This window comes from Bubalus kerabau, chromosome 6 (assembly GCF_029407905.1).
Source record: "Bubalus kerabau isolate K-KA32 ecotype Philippines breed swamp buffalo chromosome 6, PCC_UOA_SB_1v2, whole genome shotgun sequence".
Classification (NCBI taxonomy): Eukaryota; Metazoa; Chordata; class Mammalia; order Artiodactyla; family Bovidae; genus Bubalus; species Bubalus kerabau.
Window position 1 is genome coordinate 88,797,433 of NC_073629.1, and position 16,891 is coordinate 88,814,323.

Consider the following 16,891-nt stretch of genomic DNA (forward strand, 5'->3'; position numbering starts at 1 on the left):
ATAGCAGGCATTCAATAACCCTAGGCTGAAATGATTCAAATAACATATTTGGGTGAACATTGCAAAACATACAAAACAGAGCAGGAGACCAGAAGTGGGAGGGCTAGCCTGGTAGCACTCGTTTTCAGGAAGAGTGGGTGAATGATGAAGCTTTCTATAAAAGCGAGAGCAAATTTTATGACTGCAACTCACAGATTTCTCATCATAATGAATTCCCCATTAAACGTCCTCCTAATCCACACTGGCTGATAGATGAACCCCTGAAACAGAGAGTTCCCTGCAAGATCTATGGGAGTAGCCACATATCAGAGGAGATGGATGCAGTTAGTCATCAGGAATTGTAGGAGTCAAAAGGAAGATGGGACCATTTGCCTGGACTCTGTTTGAAAGCCAGATAACAAATGAATCCCCCGGCTTGTGTTGTCAAATGTTTCTCATCATATCAGCCACTGCCTCAGTCACTGATAGCTTCAGTTCAGTTCAGTTGCTCAGTCGTGTCTGACTCTGGAGGCTTTGAAGAAAGAACGTAACAGTTTAATGAAGGTGTTAGAGCATGCCTGAGAGAGCACCACACTAGGGGTCCTGGGGTCTTTGAATGACAGACCTAGGTCTGGGATCTTGGATATCATCTAGTCAAATGAAATCTTAAGGTAGAACCTGAATACATATAAAAGGTAAAAGCAATAAATGGGATTTTCTGGCAATTTAAATCTACATCATTTGGCAGACAAGCCCTTTCATTGTTTGTGGATTTCCTAGAGCACACACATGTATGGAAAACATTGCTTTGAGTCCAATACTCTTGTTTTACCAGGGAAGGGAAGCATAGCTACAGAGCAGAGAAATGACTCCCTCAATATAACCCAGGTGTCCAATAGCAAAGTCTGAGTCAAGAAATTTTGACTCTGCTTGTCATGCACCAGTAATGTTCTTTTGTTCAAGAAATATTATCGAGCAGCTACTATGTAAAGGACACTGTTAGCCTGGAGCATACATTGAAAGATCAAGTTTCTGTTCTTAAAAATTTCAGGACAGTTGCAAAGACAATTCTAATTTAGGGTAAAAACTGTAAAACTAGAGCTATTTACATATTATGATTTACTTAGATATCACAGGGCTTCCCAGGTGGCTCAGTGGTAAAGAATTCACCTGCCAAAGCAGGTTGAATTCCTGGGTCAAGAAGATCCCCTGGAGAAGGAAATGGGAACCCAGTTAAGTATTCTTCCCATGATAACCTCATGGACAGAGGAGCCTGGTGAGCTGCAACCCATGGGGTCAAAAGAGTTGGATACAACTGATAGACTGAGCATGCATGCACACAGATTATCACAAATTCAGAAGCTTTCAGGTATCAAGCAGGTAACATGAATGAAACATGCTGAGAATAATGTATGGTGGCAGTTGAGGGAACTGGAACATAAATGTCTGTTGAGTGTATTCAAATTTTGTTCTAATTTTGAAACCTCAACTTGATAAAGATAATTTACCCCAAAACTCCCCGTAGTTAACATTATACTAAATACCAAGAGTGCCAAAGCTTTCCCACAAAGCAAAGATATATTTCAGCATCATACTGGAAGTCCTAGTTAATGCAATAAGACAAGAAAAGGGAATGAATGATATACAGATGATTAAGGAAGAAATAAACCTGACTTTTTTTGTAGATGACATGATTCTCCGTGTAGAAAATCTTAAAGAACTAATAAAAAAAAAAAAATCTCTTGGAGCTAATAAGCAAAGTTGTGTTTGACATTTTGTGACCCCACAGACTATAGCCTACCAGGCTTATCTGTCCTGGGATTCTCCAGGCAAGAATATTGGATTGCTATTCCCTTCTCCAGGGAACCTTCCTGACCCAGGGATTGCATCTGGGTCTGCCACACTGGAGACAGATTCTTTACCATCTGCACCACCAGGGAAGACCTTAAACTCTTCACAGATATTAACTCAAAATGGATCACAGATCTAAATGAAAAACCATAAAACTCCTAGAAAATAACATAAAAAATCTAGATGAACTTGGATTTGGCAATGACCTTTTAGATATAATGTCAAAGGTGTGATACATGAAAGAGAGAACTAATAACCTGGACTTCTTTAAAATAAAAAATTGCTGCTTTCTGAAAGATACTGTCAAGAGGATAAAAGGACAGCCTACAAACAAGGAGCAAATATTTGCAAATGACACATCTGATAAAGGATTCCTGTCTAAAATAGACAAAGAACTCTTAAAACTAAACAATAAGAAAGCTACCCAGTTAAATGTGGGCCAAAGATTTTATCAGATACCTCAGCAAAGAAGATATACAAATGGCAAATTGATATGTGAAAAGATATATTCTCCTTATGTATGTTTTCAGGAAAATGCAAATTAAAACAACAATGAGATACCACCACACATCTATTAAATGACCAAAATTCATTTGACTGCACCAAATACTCATGCAGATAGGAGTGACAAGAAGTCTCATTCATTGCTGGTGGAAATACGAAATGGTACAACCTCTTTGGAATATAGTTGGGTAGTTTCTTATGAAACTAAACATAATCTTACCATATCATCCAGCAATCATGCTCCTTGGAATTTACCCAAAGAAGTTGAAAACGTATGTCCACATAAAAAAACTGCACATAGATGTTTATATTAATAGCAGCTTTATTCATAATTGCCCAAACTTAGAATTGACCAAGATGTCCTTCAGTAGACAAATGAATAAGTAAACTGTTGTACATCCAGACAGTATCTAAGAAATATTATTTAGCACTAAAAAGAAATGAGATGCCAAGCTGTGAAAATACATGCATATTACTGAGTGAAGGAAGCCAATATAAAAAGGCTATATATGCTGTCTGATTATATCTATATGACATTCTGGAAAAGGCAAGATATTGTAGTAGTAAGAATACTGGTGGTTGCCAGAGGTTAGTGGGAGGAAAGGATGAATATATGAAACACTGAGGATTTTTAGGGCAGGGAAACTACTCTGTATGATGTTATAATGGTGGATTATTGTTGTTTAGTCACTAAGTCATGTCCAACTCTTTTGCAACCTCATGGACTGTAGCCTGGTCAGGCTCCTCTGGTCATGGAATTTCCTGGGAAAGAATACTGGAGTGGGTTGCCCTTTCCTTGCTCTTTCCAGGGGATCTTCCTGAACCAAGAATCAAACCCACATCTCCTTCATTGGCAGGTGGATTCTTTACCATTGAGCCACCAGGGAAGCCCATAATGGTGGATGCATATTATTGTATATTTGCCCAAACTCAGAATGTACAATACCAAGAGCAAACCTTAATATAAACTAAAGACTTTGGGAGACAATGATGGGTCTATGTAGGTTCATCATTGTAACAAATGTATGAGGATTGATTAATAATAGGGGAGGCTGTTCATTCGTTGGGGGCAGGAGGTATATGGGAAATCTCTGTACCTTCTACTCAGTTTTGTTGTGAACTGACCTCATGCGAAGAGTTGACTCATTGGAAAAGACTCTGATGCTGCGAGGGATTGGGGGCAGGGGGAGAAGGGGATGACAGAGGATGAGATGTCTGGATGGCATCACTGACTCGATGGCCGTGAGTCTGAGTGAACTCCGGGAGTTGGTGATGGACAGGGAGGCCTGGCGTGCTGCAATTCATGGGGTCGCAAATAGTCGGACACGACTGAGCGACTGATCCGATCTGATCTGATCTGATTCTTCTAAAAACTAAAGCTTATTTTATGTACGATACTGGATGCTTGGGGCTGGTGCACTGGGACGACCCAGAGGGAGGGTATGGGGAGGGAGGAGGGAGGAGGGTTCAGGATGGGGAACACAGGTATACCTGTGGCGGATTCATTTCGATATGTGGCAAAACTAATACAATATTGTAAAGTTTAAAAATAAAGTAAAATTAAAAAAAATAATAATAAATAAATAATTTTGTAGAATCCATCGGAAAAAAAAATTGAAAACTGTGCAGTCAAAATGAAACCCATTTGGAATTGCTGGGCCACTAGCTTTCCCTGGATACCTCCCTCTACCTTTTATAAAGCTCTTTCATATAGTATAGCCATAATTTACAAAAAGAAATGAATTTAACATAGCAACCTAGCCCACACATGCACACCTGCAAATGAAACAAAAACTTCACAACGTTGTCCTCACTCTTACGATGTGTGGACTATTTTCTATTCCATTCTATTCTCTTTCATTCTATTCTAGCTTTATTTTGTTTAAAAACAGTTACAATCCACTAAACTAATTTCCAAACTCACTACTGACCATTAAATCACAGTTTGAAAACCATTGCAATGGCACTGGAGTCTTAAACAACCCTGGGACACAGGTAGTTATGGTTTTTCCCATTTTGCTCATGAGAAAATGGACTCTCGGAATTGTGATTTGCCCACCCTTGTACAATGAGTGAGTGGCAGATACAGACTGAAACCAGAATCCTCTGGTGCCCCAACTGTGTGGTTCTTTAAAGAAGCCACGTTGCCTTCCAGAGAATTCTGATTAAGACTGAGTTCCAACTCTGACTTGAATCTTTATTTTTGTTTTGCTCCTGGTAACAGGGTGTTCTTTATTTCCCTGTATGTATCACTTGTTCCCATTAATTTGCTAGATTTGCCTCCTCTTGGACTATCAACACAGAATAAACTTTCAAGATAGGAATAGATTTAAATATGGACTTGACAGCTCATACATGCTCTTCACTGCATCCTGTGTGCAGTTTGAGAACATCCAACAAGCCACTTTCCTGATGTTTTCATACCATTTCCTGGTCTCAAGCATCTGGCAAACAAGTGTATATTTTTCTAGAAATTTCAGACATCTGCTGTCATGGTGCTGGCCAAGGGAGCCTTCTCAAGCCCCATATGTAAGCCCTGCTGCTGCCGTTTTCCTGCAAGTTTAATAAGGCCAGGGCCATAATTGTAAATATTTAAAAACTTGATGTGTGGCCAGATGGATTCATTATAGACCATATCTGTGCTTAGACTCATTTTCCAGTTCGGCGCTGAAAATGTCACACAGGAAGACACACATGGTTCAGGATCAGACCCGCATCTAAATGCCAAAGGTAGAGCATTCATTTGTGTCCTCGCCTCCGATTTTCCTAACAGTTCTTCTTATTTAGCCTTGCCCAGACTGAGACGGGAGCCTGATGAAAAAATAATAGATATAAATTGTGCTTCAGTCATTGGCTGTTTATCTTAAGAAGAGAAACTTGTTTCCAGGCTACCTGATAATTGGACATCCAAAAAGTTCACTAAGAAGGGAAGAGGGTGGGACAGTACTGAGTGGAGAGAGCAGACTGTTTATTTTCTTTTATTAGAAGAGGCTGCTGGTCCTTTCAGTTTCCCCAAGTTGTGGGTTTCTTTGTTTGAGTATGACAACCGCTACCTCAATAGTATATGAATTATCTATGAATTCTTAAGGCTTTGAAACAATACATTCTCATACTTGACTCTATAAAGAGGGGGGAGGGATGGCAGGGTTTCCAGGGGAAGAGATCAGACCCATGGGAAGAAACTAGAGTCCCCTTCAATCAGTTATTCATCCACTAGTTGATTCAATAAACATTTATTGAATAATTTTTATCTAGCCTGTTCTTGCTTCAGCCCAAGCAGCACTCTACTAAAAAATTTCCTGTGAATGAAGTGTGATTTAGAGGCCTTGGCTCTGTGTTCCCAAGGGATAGACCAGTGAAAGCACTTGTCATGTTGTAGGATAATTGCTAGATTTACACAACTGCCTGTCCCTCTGCTGTGGGCTCCTTGAAGGCAGACACTATGTCTTCATTTGCCTCTCTGTCCCAACACTGTGTGCAGTGCTTAACTCAGAGAAAGTTCTTGATATTTGAGATATTTGAGAATATGAGGATGAATGACTCCTTTCTCTGGAAGAGTAAGAAACACATCCTCATTAGCATCTAGCCTTTCAATCCAAAAACTATCCAAGTGGTCTGTAATGTCTGTAAGAATTTGTCCTCATTTCCCATTCATTTAGTTATTAAGAATGAAGAAGGGCTTCCCTACCATTATTTCATTTGAACATAATTCTTTTCTCTTTGCAATCTCTCAATGCTTTCTCAAGTGTTTTCCTACTGGGTCTATATGTTATAGGTGCATATAGACATGTGGATGTGTAGAATATACAATGATGTATATGATATTATGTGGATATATGTATATCTAGGTAAGTGTATGTATAAACACACACAAGATACAACCATAATGTGGTATGTGGTATGGTCCTTTAAAAGAATAACCTGAAGAATGAGTCTTAGGTGTCTGCTGATAGTACAGACAGCATCACCCGGCAGAAGTTAGAACAATCCACCTACATTAAGTCAGTATGTGACCGTGAACAGGAATCCATATCCCCTCCGAACCTCTGTCTCCATCTGTTTCTTCATTGCAAGAGTTTCTCTACCTCCCTCTGATGAGTTGATGTGAGTCTCAGTGGATGGAAAAACCCTTTGCTGGTTAAATCAATATAAATGATCAAAAAATGCCAAATGAGTCATGTATATGACAAGATTGGGTTTGATAGTGCCATTTACTGTTTGGGATCATGAATGAGAAAAAATGCACTCTCAAAAGTTCCTGGCATCAGGCAGAGGTTCTGACGCATTGCTCAGTGCATTTTTCTTTGAGTGCTGAACAGATTCCCATTTGCTGGGTAGCTGCAGAATCTTCCTGTAAAATTCTTTGGTATCTATTAATATTCCTTTTCTTTCCCTCCCCTCACCTCTAACTTCCCCCTCTTTCATCGCCTTCTGTGTCCAGCTTTGTCAGTGGTCACACTCATTTGGCTTGGGTTACCTAGAGCATCTAGTTTTCCACCCATCCACTGATTTAATAATTCCTTTTAGCACATACCCCCTGGGTCCAGTACATAGTAGGTACATTTCCTAATTCTTCCATTTGGGAAATTTCTATTCATTACTCGAGGTTGCTCCAGCACCGTCTCTCCCATGTGGTCCCACTGCCTTCTCTGGAGAGTTCAGCAATAGGCCCTCTTAAGGAGGTCCCAGTCCTTTTTACCAAAGCTTTGAAATCTTAGAAGCAATGTATTAGGGAAATCGCTGAGTAGAATTCAGTGGTGGGCCTTGCTACTACCTTTTCTCTTCCTCCATGGGACTCTAAAAGGCCCAAGAATCAGAAAGGAAGCCTTCAACAGAGAGCACTTTTGGCAGGTGTCAGCTGGATTGAAAACCCATCAAGAAAGGTTCTATGGTCTCCCAGCAAATCCCCTTAGGCTGGTGCATTAAAGGTCCTCAGTACAGATGTCCTCCAGCAGGAAATTTAGAAAGCCCCAATAAATGCTGCCTGATTAGTTGGTTCTCCCAGGTCAGGGTGTGTCTAAGTCCTGGGTGCTACTAGCATAGGTTCTGCTTGTATCTGACACCTAAGAATAAGAAAGGAGGCTAAGTAGCTCTCTCTCCTTCCACCAAGAGTGGAAGCAAACAACTGTGGTGAGTAAGATTCCCTCCCTCCTTTCCCCTTCTTTTCTTCCTTCGCCCTTCTTTCCTTCCTTCCCTCCCTCCTTGTCTCGCCTTCTCTCCCTCCTCCCTTTCTTCATGTTTCAACTGGTTGCTATGGTGTCATGTAGGGAGGCCCCATCTGCAGCTCTGAGTGTTTTGTATCAGAAGGCAATTGTCAGTCCTCAGTTAATTATGCATGTTTTCATTAGGAGCAGTAATGAGAAACAGTTGAAATGACAAGTCCCTAAGATTGCTAGGAACCCTAAAATATTCATTTATTTTTGGATTAGCAAACTTTTTAAGGTAGAAGGAGCACTAACTTTGAAAACAGATCTCAGTTTGAATCCTAGCAGTCACTCACCAGCTGTGTTGTGATGTGACATTCCTTTACCTTTTTGAGCATTAGTTTTCCCATCTGTAAAATGGAAATAGTGATATCTGCTGCTGCTAAGTCGCTTCAGTCATGTCCGACTCTGTGCGACCCCATAGACAGCAGCCCACCAGGCTCCTCTGTCCATGGGATTCTCCAGGCAAGAACACTGGAGTGGGTTGCTATTTCCTACTCCAATGCATGAAAGTGAAAAGTCAAAGTGAAGTTGCTCAGTCATGTCCGACTCCTAGCAACCCCATGGACTGCAGCCCACCAGGCTCCTCCGTCCATGGGATTTTCCAGGCAAGAGTACTGGAGTGGGGTGCCATTGCCTTCTCCAGTGATATCTACCTCCTAGGAATACCTTAAAATTACAGATAATGAAAATAAAGCATTTAACACAGTGCCTTATACAGTATTTGGCTCAGAGTATCCATTTCATAAATAAATAGTATCTTTTACTGATAGGGAAGCTGAAATGGGAAAAGTCCTCTTCTGGTCAGATTTATCTCAATTTATAGCCAGTCATCTTGTTGGTTTAAAATGATGTTTTTCTGCTCTTGGGTAGAGAAATCTTTGAGTATGTGGAGATGGAATTGCTAATCTGCAAATGGACAGGTTATTATTTTTCAACTTGAGGGCATTATGTTGCATTTGCTAAATTCCCCTCTGTTCAGAGATTCATATTTTCAGTTTTTGTTGTTTTACTGGATGCTTGTAGTTGATAAAATGCCTTTTAGTCTGTGTAGTGGCTTTGATCCTGGGGAACACTAACCCTGTATATTATGACATTTGTTGGGTAACAGAGAATGTACACCTTATCCTAAAGCTCACGCAAACATTTGAGTAGCTGCCTGGCTAACAAGCAGCTGAATTCGGGAAAGAATAAATGACAAGAAACCTGCTCATGTTACATGATTTGGCATAAATGATTCTATGACTTCTTTGTCCCTAAATAATTGGAGTTGAGTCAAAAGAGATAATGCATGTGAAAGCATTTGGAAAACTGAAAGTTTTCATTGTAATGGATCATTATTATTCTAATTGCTACTAATATGAAGAACCTAATATAGCATGAACCAATTATCAAGATAAGAGTATTTCTGAAGTTGTGAACATCGGGTACCCATTTGGTATTTGGTTTTATACTGTTTGCTCTGTTCTCTAATTGTTTCATGCATTTAAATCTTCCCCCTCTACCCCAGTTATAAGCATCTATATAAGCATTTAGTCAGTTCTGTACAATTCATTATTTCAAAATCATCTCCTGAACGCTTACCATGTGCCAGGCACAGAGCTGAGAAATGTAACCAAATCAGTGAGTAAGATGCTTTTCCTACCCTCAGTGAGCTTTCTTCTTGATAGAGAAGACAATAAAGGGGTGATCAGAAGACAGCGTGCTGAGTACCCTGACATAGGGATTTCAGGAAAAAATGAGAGGAACTACAAATGGTAAAGTAGCATATGGAAAGGCTCTGATGTGTGTATGTGTGTGTGTATGAGACAGAGAGAGCAAGCGTACATAACAGGTTTGTGGAGCTGCTATAATTTGCTCCTGTGTGCTGTGCTTAGTCGCTCAGTCATGTCCGACTCTTTGTGTCCCCATGGACTGTAGCCCACCAGGCTCCTCTGTCCATCGGGGATTCTCCTGGCAAGAATCCTGGAGTGGGTTGCCATGCCCTCTTCCAGGGGATCTTCCCAACCCTGGGGTTGAACCCAGGGTTGGAATCACTCATTGCTGGCAGATTCTTTACTGTCTGAGCCACCAGAGAAGCCCAAGAATACTGGAGTGTGTAGCCTATCTCTTCTCCAGGGGATCTTCCCAACCCATGAATCAAACCCATGTCTCCTGCATTGCAGGCAAATTCTTTACCAGCTGAGCTACCAGAGAAGCAGACATAATAAGTGGAGGTAGGGGCACTGTTTGGGATGGAGCTAAAGAAGTTCAATCATCTGTCTCACACAAGACATCCCAAAACTATGTGCTAGAAACAAAAAAGGCATTGAGTTGCCCATGATTCCTTAATTAGGTCATGTCCTAGGGAAAAGTTTGTCTCTGTTTCAACTGGTGTTGGTCACTGTTTAGTTTGCATGTTCTAGGACTTTATATAAATGGAATCATATAGTATGTGTTTTTTCTTGGTCTGGCTTTTTTAATTTCATATAATTATTTTGGGATTCATCCAAGGCATTGAAGGTAATAGCTCATTTTTATTGCTGAATGGTGTTCCACTGTATAGGTACATACAGTTGTCCATTCACATGTAGATGAATATAAGGGTTGTTTGCAATTTTTGGATATTACTAATAAAGCTGCTATAAACAGTTATGTAAAAAGGCATATAACATCACTTCTATCACATTCTATTAGTTAAACAGGTTGGGGGCCCACCCAGGTTCAAGGTAAAGGGCAGTAAATTTAGGAGGAGAGGGACACAGCACAGGGACAGGAGGAATGGTTAGTGGCTCTGGCTGCAGACAGCTTATAGAGCAAGTATACCAGCTGTGCAGAGCTTGGCTTCATCCGGAAGCCTGTGGTGCAGCCACTGAAGATTTTGACTAGGGAAAAAAGGCGGTATGTATTGGATTGACCAAAAAGTTTGTTCAGGCTTTCCTATATGATGTTATGGCTGGGTTAGGTTCCCAAGTGCCGTGAGCTATTTTCCAAAGGAACGCCCATGCCTCTTCAGATGGCTATAGCAGCCTCATAATCCTTGCTCATCTAGGGTCCAGAAGTGGTTCAGAGAAAGTCCACAGCAGCGTGCAGAGGGTTAATCCTGCACCATTGAGGATGTGCAAACCAGGAGCCCATCTAAATCTCCATACTGCTTGCTGCCTTAGGGATCATCAGGTACTAAAGCCCAAGATAAAAAGGCCTGACAAAGATTATTGACGGTTTACCTTTTAATGAGCAGCTGGGATTGATTCTGTTCCCCTCTGGGATGGCTTTCTCTGTCCTTCCTCCACCTGAGAGGCTATGGGAACATCAACAACAACAAAATAGTAATCTCCAATTTGAATAATTGCAAGGCTTTGCTTTCTAGCAAATAAAGTTTCTAGAAAGTGAGTGAGAAATGGCTCACCACTTTTCAAAATAGATATATGTAGAATTGTTATGATTATCCTGATTATTATTAAACACTCCTGGTACATTGGATTATTTTCAAAGAGGCTGGTTGCCTCTAATTGGATATTCCTTGTAATTTCCCTCTGGGGGTAGGTCAGCAGCGTTAACTCTTAATCATCCGAGGCAATTAGATGCGCATGGTTCTAACCTAGGTACCAAAGGCTGCTGAATTGTTAATATAGTTATAATGGCAGATCTCAGTGTCGGGCAGCTGTTCAAGACCAAGAAGCTGGCAGCGAGTTGTGTGAGTTTCTACATATATATTTTGAGAAAGAGAAATCATACCTCTGCAAATGGCAATGGACAATAGTCCTAGAGATACTGACTTGCAGGCACCTCCCAGTGTGCTGCTCTCTGGATCTTATCTCTCCGTTTGCATTAGGCCAGAGCTCCATTTGAGCCTTGTTTACTCTGTTGAGCTTAGAATGAGGTCTTCAGTCACCTTTGGGGTGGAAATGATTCCAGGAAGTAGTCTAGACTCGGAAGAACAAAAGAAGAAAAGCAGAAATTTTGATTTCTTCTGGACAATTGGAATAGGTTGTGACCCTAAGAAAAGCAACAATTAAATCTCTACTGGCTTTACTAAAGTTCCAATACTTTGACCACCTGATGCTAAGAGCCAACTCATTGGAAAAGACCTTGATGGGAAAGATTGAGGGCAGGAGGATAAGGAGACGACAGAGGATGAGATGCTTGGATGGCATCACCTACTCAATGGACATGGGTTTGAGCAAACTCTGGGATATAGTGAAGGACAGGGAAGCCTGGCATGCTGCAGTTCATGGGATCCCAGAGAACTGGACACGACTTAACAACTGAACAACAAGAAAGATTGGCTTTACAATCCTGACTCTCCCACCATCACTGATATTCATCTGTGTACCCAATTCCTGATCCCTGGTGGAAATGAGATGAGATATTTGTAATACATGTTTCTTGGTAATTATCTTCTACAATCTCAAACTAACTAGGATAGTAGTTTCAGACTTCTTATTGGGACATAAGAAATATGTTTTATATTTTGACTCAGTGAATATATACATAAGCACTTCAAGGTTTCAGAGAACAACAATTACCTTTTTTTTTTTTTTTTTAAGCATACAGTGCATTCCGATAGAATCGGTCCTGTACTATTTTTTAGAAGCCTTGGCCAGGACAACTTGATTTCATAGCATGCTAATGAATTGTAATGCAGAGTTTTAAAAGAAAATGAGCTAGTGGAAGAAGCAAAGAGGCCTTTGGGTCTTAAGGATCAATAAAGATGTGGGTAGAGTACCCTGCCTCAAGAAATAGAGCCAAACCAAGTAGAGACCCATATACCCTTTTTTTTTTTTTTTCTGTAGCCCTTTCCAAGTCAGGGGCCAAGTCTAATGCACTAAATCTGTCACTGAAGGGGTTACAGAATTTCACTGTGGGCTCTTAATTTTGCCCAGACTCTGTCACCATGATCTTGATCTTCCCAGATCATCTAACAACATTTTAGCTCCTAGATCTGGTATCAGAGAGTGCTGGTTATTTGTTGCTGGCCCGTCTAGATCTGTAGTCTGCCCTTCCCTGCTGCTCTGTACCGGGAAGATTGCATTCAACTGACAGTGGCTCCTCTGGCTTCTGTCTGGTTTCCCTACTGATAGCCAGAGCAGGGCAAAGGAAAGTAAGAGAAAGATGTCAGAACCTTTATTTCCCCAGCTCTCTGCTTATTTAACTTACATGCAGAGTACATCATGAGAAATACTGGGCTGGAAGAAGCACAAGCTGGAATCAAGATTGCCGGGAGAAATATCAATAACCTCATGTATGCAGATGACACCACCCTTATGGCAGAAAGTGAAGAAAAACTAAAGAGCCTCTTGATGAAAGTGAAAGAGGAGAGTGGAAAAGTTGGCTTAAAGCTCAACATTCAGAAAACTAAGATCATGGCATCCGATCCCATCACTGCATGGCAAATAGATGAGGAAACAGTGGAAACAGTGGCTGACTTTATTTTTTGGACTCCAAAATCACTGCAGATGGTGATTGCAGCCATGAAATTAAAAGACGCTTACTCCTTGGAAGGAAAGTTATGACCAACCTAGAGAGCATATTGAAAAGCAGAGTCATTACTTTGTCAACAAAGGTCCATCTAGTTAAGGCTATGGTTTTTCCGGTAGTCATGTATGGATGTGAGAGTTAGAATATAAAGAAAGCTGAGCACTGAAGAATTGATGCTTTGAACTGTGGTGTTGGAGAAGACTCTTGATAGCCCCTTGGACTGCAAGGAGATCCAACCAATCCATCCTAAAGGAGATCAGTCCTGGATGTTCATTGGAAGGACTGATCTTGAAGCTGAAACTCCTATACTTTGGCCACCTGATGTGAAGAGCTGACTCATTTGAAAAGACTCTGATGCTGGGAAAGATTGGGGGCAAGAGGAGGAGGGGACGACAGAGGATGAGATGGTTGGATGGCATCACCGATTCAATGACAGTTTGGGTAAACTCTGGGAATTGGTGATGGACAGGGAAGTCTGGTGTGCTGCAGTTCATGGGGTTGCAAAGAGTCAGACACGACTGAGCAACAGAACTGAAATGCTTCTTAGGCAACAGGTTGAAATGTGACATGTTCATTACCCTTAGTCCCCAGCTCAGTCGTAGAGTTACAGCCATTGCTGCAATCCTTTCTCTAGGTTTGACCACCTGCCACCTTACTTCTGTCCTTGAGGTTTATGGGTGCAATTCATTACAATTTATAAGAAATAGTGTAGTACCCTTGTAAATTGTACCTTCTCTACACTCTTCTCTGTCATCCATCAATGCCATCAATTTCATGTTGGATCTGGTGGTGGGCAACTTAGACATTCCTTTAAGGAACGATGTCCTTCCTGGCTGTGTGGAGTAAGGTGGGTAGGCAGCCTCTAGCTGTGAGCTCCTGCCTCAGTGAACCCTGTCCATCCCAGCAGGAGATCTAGAGTGAATATTGTCTGCCTAGGTAGTCCTGAATCAGGCCCAATAGCCCGGCATTTATAGGCCTGGTTCTCTTGCTTGCATGACCTGGCAAATCCTGCTCTCTCCCCTTTCCTTTTAGCTCTTGATCTCTGTTTAAAATCTTATGCCTTAACTGTATTCTCTGCATTTTCCTCCAGAAAACCCCATCTGTAATGGGAAATGAACTGACATTCAGGGTTAGAGAGGACCTATTTTAGAAGTAGAGATGTCTATTTATTGGTCTTTAGCATATACAAACTACTGTATCTAAAATAGATAATTAGCAAGGACCCGCCAGAGAGGACAGGGAACTCTACTTAATGTTCTGTAATAACCTAAATGGGAAAAGAATTTGAAAAAGAATAGACACATGTATTAACTGAATCGCTTTTCAATTCACCTAAATCTACTACAATACACCTAAATACTACTAATACACCTAAAACTACTACAATATTATGAATAAACTATACTTCAATATAAAATAATTTTTTTAAAAAAGAACAATAATAAAATAAGGTACAGCCTCACTCACCTGCCCTGTCTGTCCTCCTACTGTTAAATGCCAAGCAAAGAAAGATGCGCTCCAAGTTGGAGACTTCTCCTCGGGGATGGGTGTATCTTTCAGTAAGTATTCCAATGTTAAGATGTTTACTCTTTTCCCACTGTGGCCTGATCTCTGATAGAAACCAAATCTCCCCAGCTTGTTCAAGAGTGAGTTCAAGGAATCAACTCACATCATTATCTGAGCCACAAAAGTCTGCACCACAACAGTTTCTACTTGGGACAAGCAGGAAATGCTCTTTCTCTTGGTATATTCCCCAGACCCCCATTCTGAGGATGAAGGACACCTCCTGGATTCCTCAGACACAGGTTCACCCAAGTAATGTAGCTAGCTGCTTTGTCTTGTCTACTGCAGAAGCTTAGCATAGTTAAAGGGGAAGACACAGCTGTGAATGATTTTATCCAATTTCCTTCCCTTAAAGTGAAAGTGAAGTCGCTCAGTCCATGCGAGTCCATGGACTGTAGCCCAGAGAGGCTTCTCCATCTATGGGGTTTCCAGGCAAGAATACTGGAGTGGGTTGCCATTTCCTTCTCCAGGGGAGTCTTCCCCACCCAGGGATCGAACCCAGGTCTCCCACATTGCAGGCAGATGCTTTACCCTCTGAGTCACAAATATAAATATACTTTCCATCTTTTTCATGACACTACACTATATTCCACAGGGTTTGTGAATTTCCCCTTTGTGAGAAGGAAAGGATGGGAGAGGGGGAGGCTCTGTGTCTCCAACCCCTCTCCCAATCCCTCCCCAATTCGGCAAGTATCTCACCTTCTTTTTCTATACATAGCTATGGCTAACCCAGTCCATCATCTTACAGATAAGACACCAAATGTCTAGATAAGACAAGGAATTTGTTCAAGGTCTCTCAACAATTCATATCAGAGCAGGAATAAATGCACGTCTCTTTGCTCTCTTCATTCCTTACAGTCCAGTCTGATATTTTCTTATAGATTTACTCATCCAAAAAGTGGCAGCATATTCAGACATAAGTGAGTAGAAGGTGAAGAGGAATGCCATGTGTTAGTGATAGAAGGAGTGAGGGGTTGTGTTTTGAAGATACATATGGGATCTTCTGAGCCTATTTAAAATCACATGCTAGAATCAGCACTTTATCTGTAAGGAAATGGTTTATTCTCCTTTGGACTTCTAACATCAATTTCAGGCCTGGCATAGAAAAGTTTCTCAGTAAATGCTTGTCCGTGGATGGATAAGTGAATAAATAAATGAATTTGTAAAATTCCCTAATACCAGCCGATCCCAAGCTAGAGCCGTTACATCCATTGTCCTACTTTAAGTGTACTTCTTCTCTCGGCTGATGCTTGATATATCAGGGAGCAGCAGGAAAAAAAGTCAAATTATGCTACTAGCAGGTCCCTGGGTCTGATGAGAAGGCGTTGGGTGGGGATGAAAATTAGGCATAGGCTACCATTAAAGCAAGTGATCATGCGATGTGATATATTTCTTTCTGAGACTGTAGCTTAAATCCCAATTACCTCCTGGTGACAAATGAACTCGCTGAGTAATTCATTTTGACTGTTGGAGCTTCCACCTTCTGTGTTACCATCACAAGGGGAAGGTGTATGACAAATTTCCAGATTTAATTTTAGTGCTTGGGAGCTCAAGTGACACAATTACCAGATCAAGAGTGATGGAAGCATATTAATAAGCAGAGTTCATGTGAAGCTGAGATTTTACTGAGAATGCTCAAAGTTGGACCCTTGCAAGCAGTGTGGAGCACCAACTGGTCCCAGGCATCTAGACTTTGGGATATTTTCTTCTCTAACTTTATCCTGATGCTTGAAATTCAAAAAGCCTCTGAGTACTGTTGATGGTGTCTCTAACATACCTCTTGGATTCTTCCCTTTCTGTTCCTCATCATCTCTCACATTGACTGTTAAAGGCAGTGTACATTATGATTAAATACTCAGATCCTCTGGTCTGTTGATAGGAGCTCAGATTATGCCTCTGATTGTCCTCCCTAAATAACCTTGGTCAAGTTACTTAGATGCTGGCATAGGCTTGTCCTGAGTGTTAAACATGTTTATATAAATAAAATACATGTCAGATAGTAAATCCATAATTGATGGTAGTTTTACATTAGTATTCAGTCAGTTCAGTTCAGTCACTCAGTCATGTCTGACTCTTTGCAACCCCATGGTCGCAAACTGCAGCACACCAGGCTTCCCTGTCCATCAGCAATTCCCAGAGCTTGCTCAAACTCATGTCCATCAAGTCAGTAATGCCATCCAACCATCTCATCCTCTGTCGTCCGCTTCCCCTCCTGCCTTCAATCTCTCCCAGCATCAGGGTCTTTTCCAATGAGTCAGATCTTTGCATCAGGTGGCCTAAGTATTGGAGTTTCTGCTTCATCATCAGTCCTTCCGATGAATACTCAGGAC

The 16,891-nt window shown here is 41.1% G+C and overlaps 1 protein-coding gene and 1 long non-coding RNA gene across 21 annotated transcripts in view; one reads left to right on the top strand and one right to left on the bottom strand.

The window, feature by feature from the left end:
* Positions 1-16,891, top strand: part of DAB1 (DAB adaptor protein 1) — a 956,508-nt gene that overhangs the window by 89,562 nt on the left and 850,055 nt on the right. The gene's annotated exons all lie outside the window — the stretch shown is intronic.
* On the bottom strand, positions 3,125-14,821 carry LOC129655396 (uncharacterized). The gene is made up of 4 exons (XR_008715977.1): positions 14,466-14,821; positions 11,256-11,443; positions 10,745-10,818; positions 3,125-5,145 (listed from the first exon to the last, which is right to left on the bottom strand). It is a non-coding gene; the product is annotated as an uncharacterized LOC129655396 (long non-coding RNA).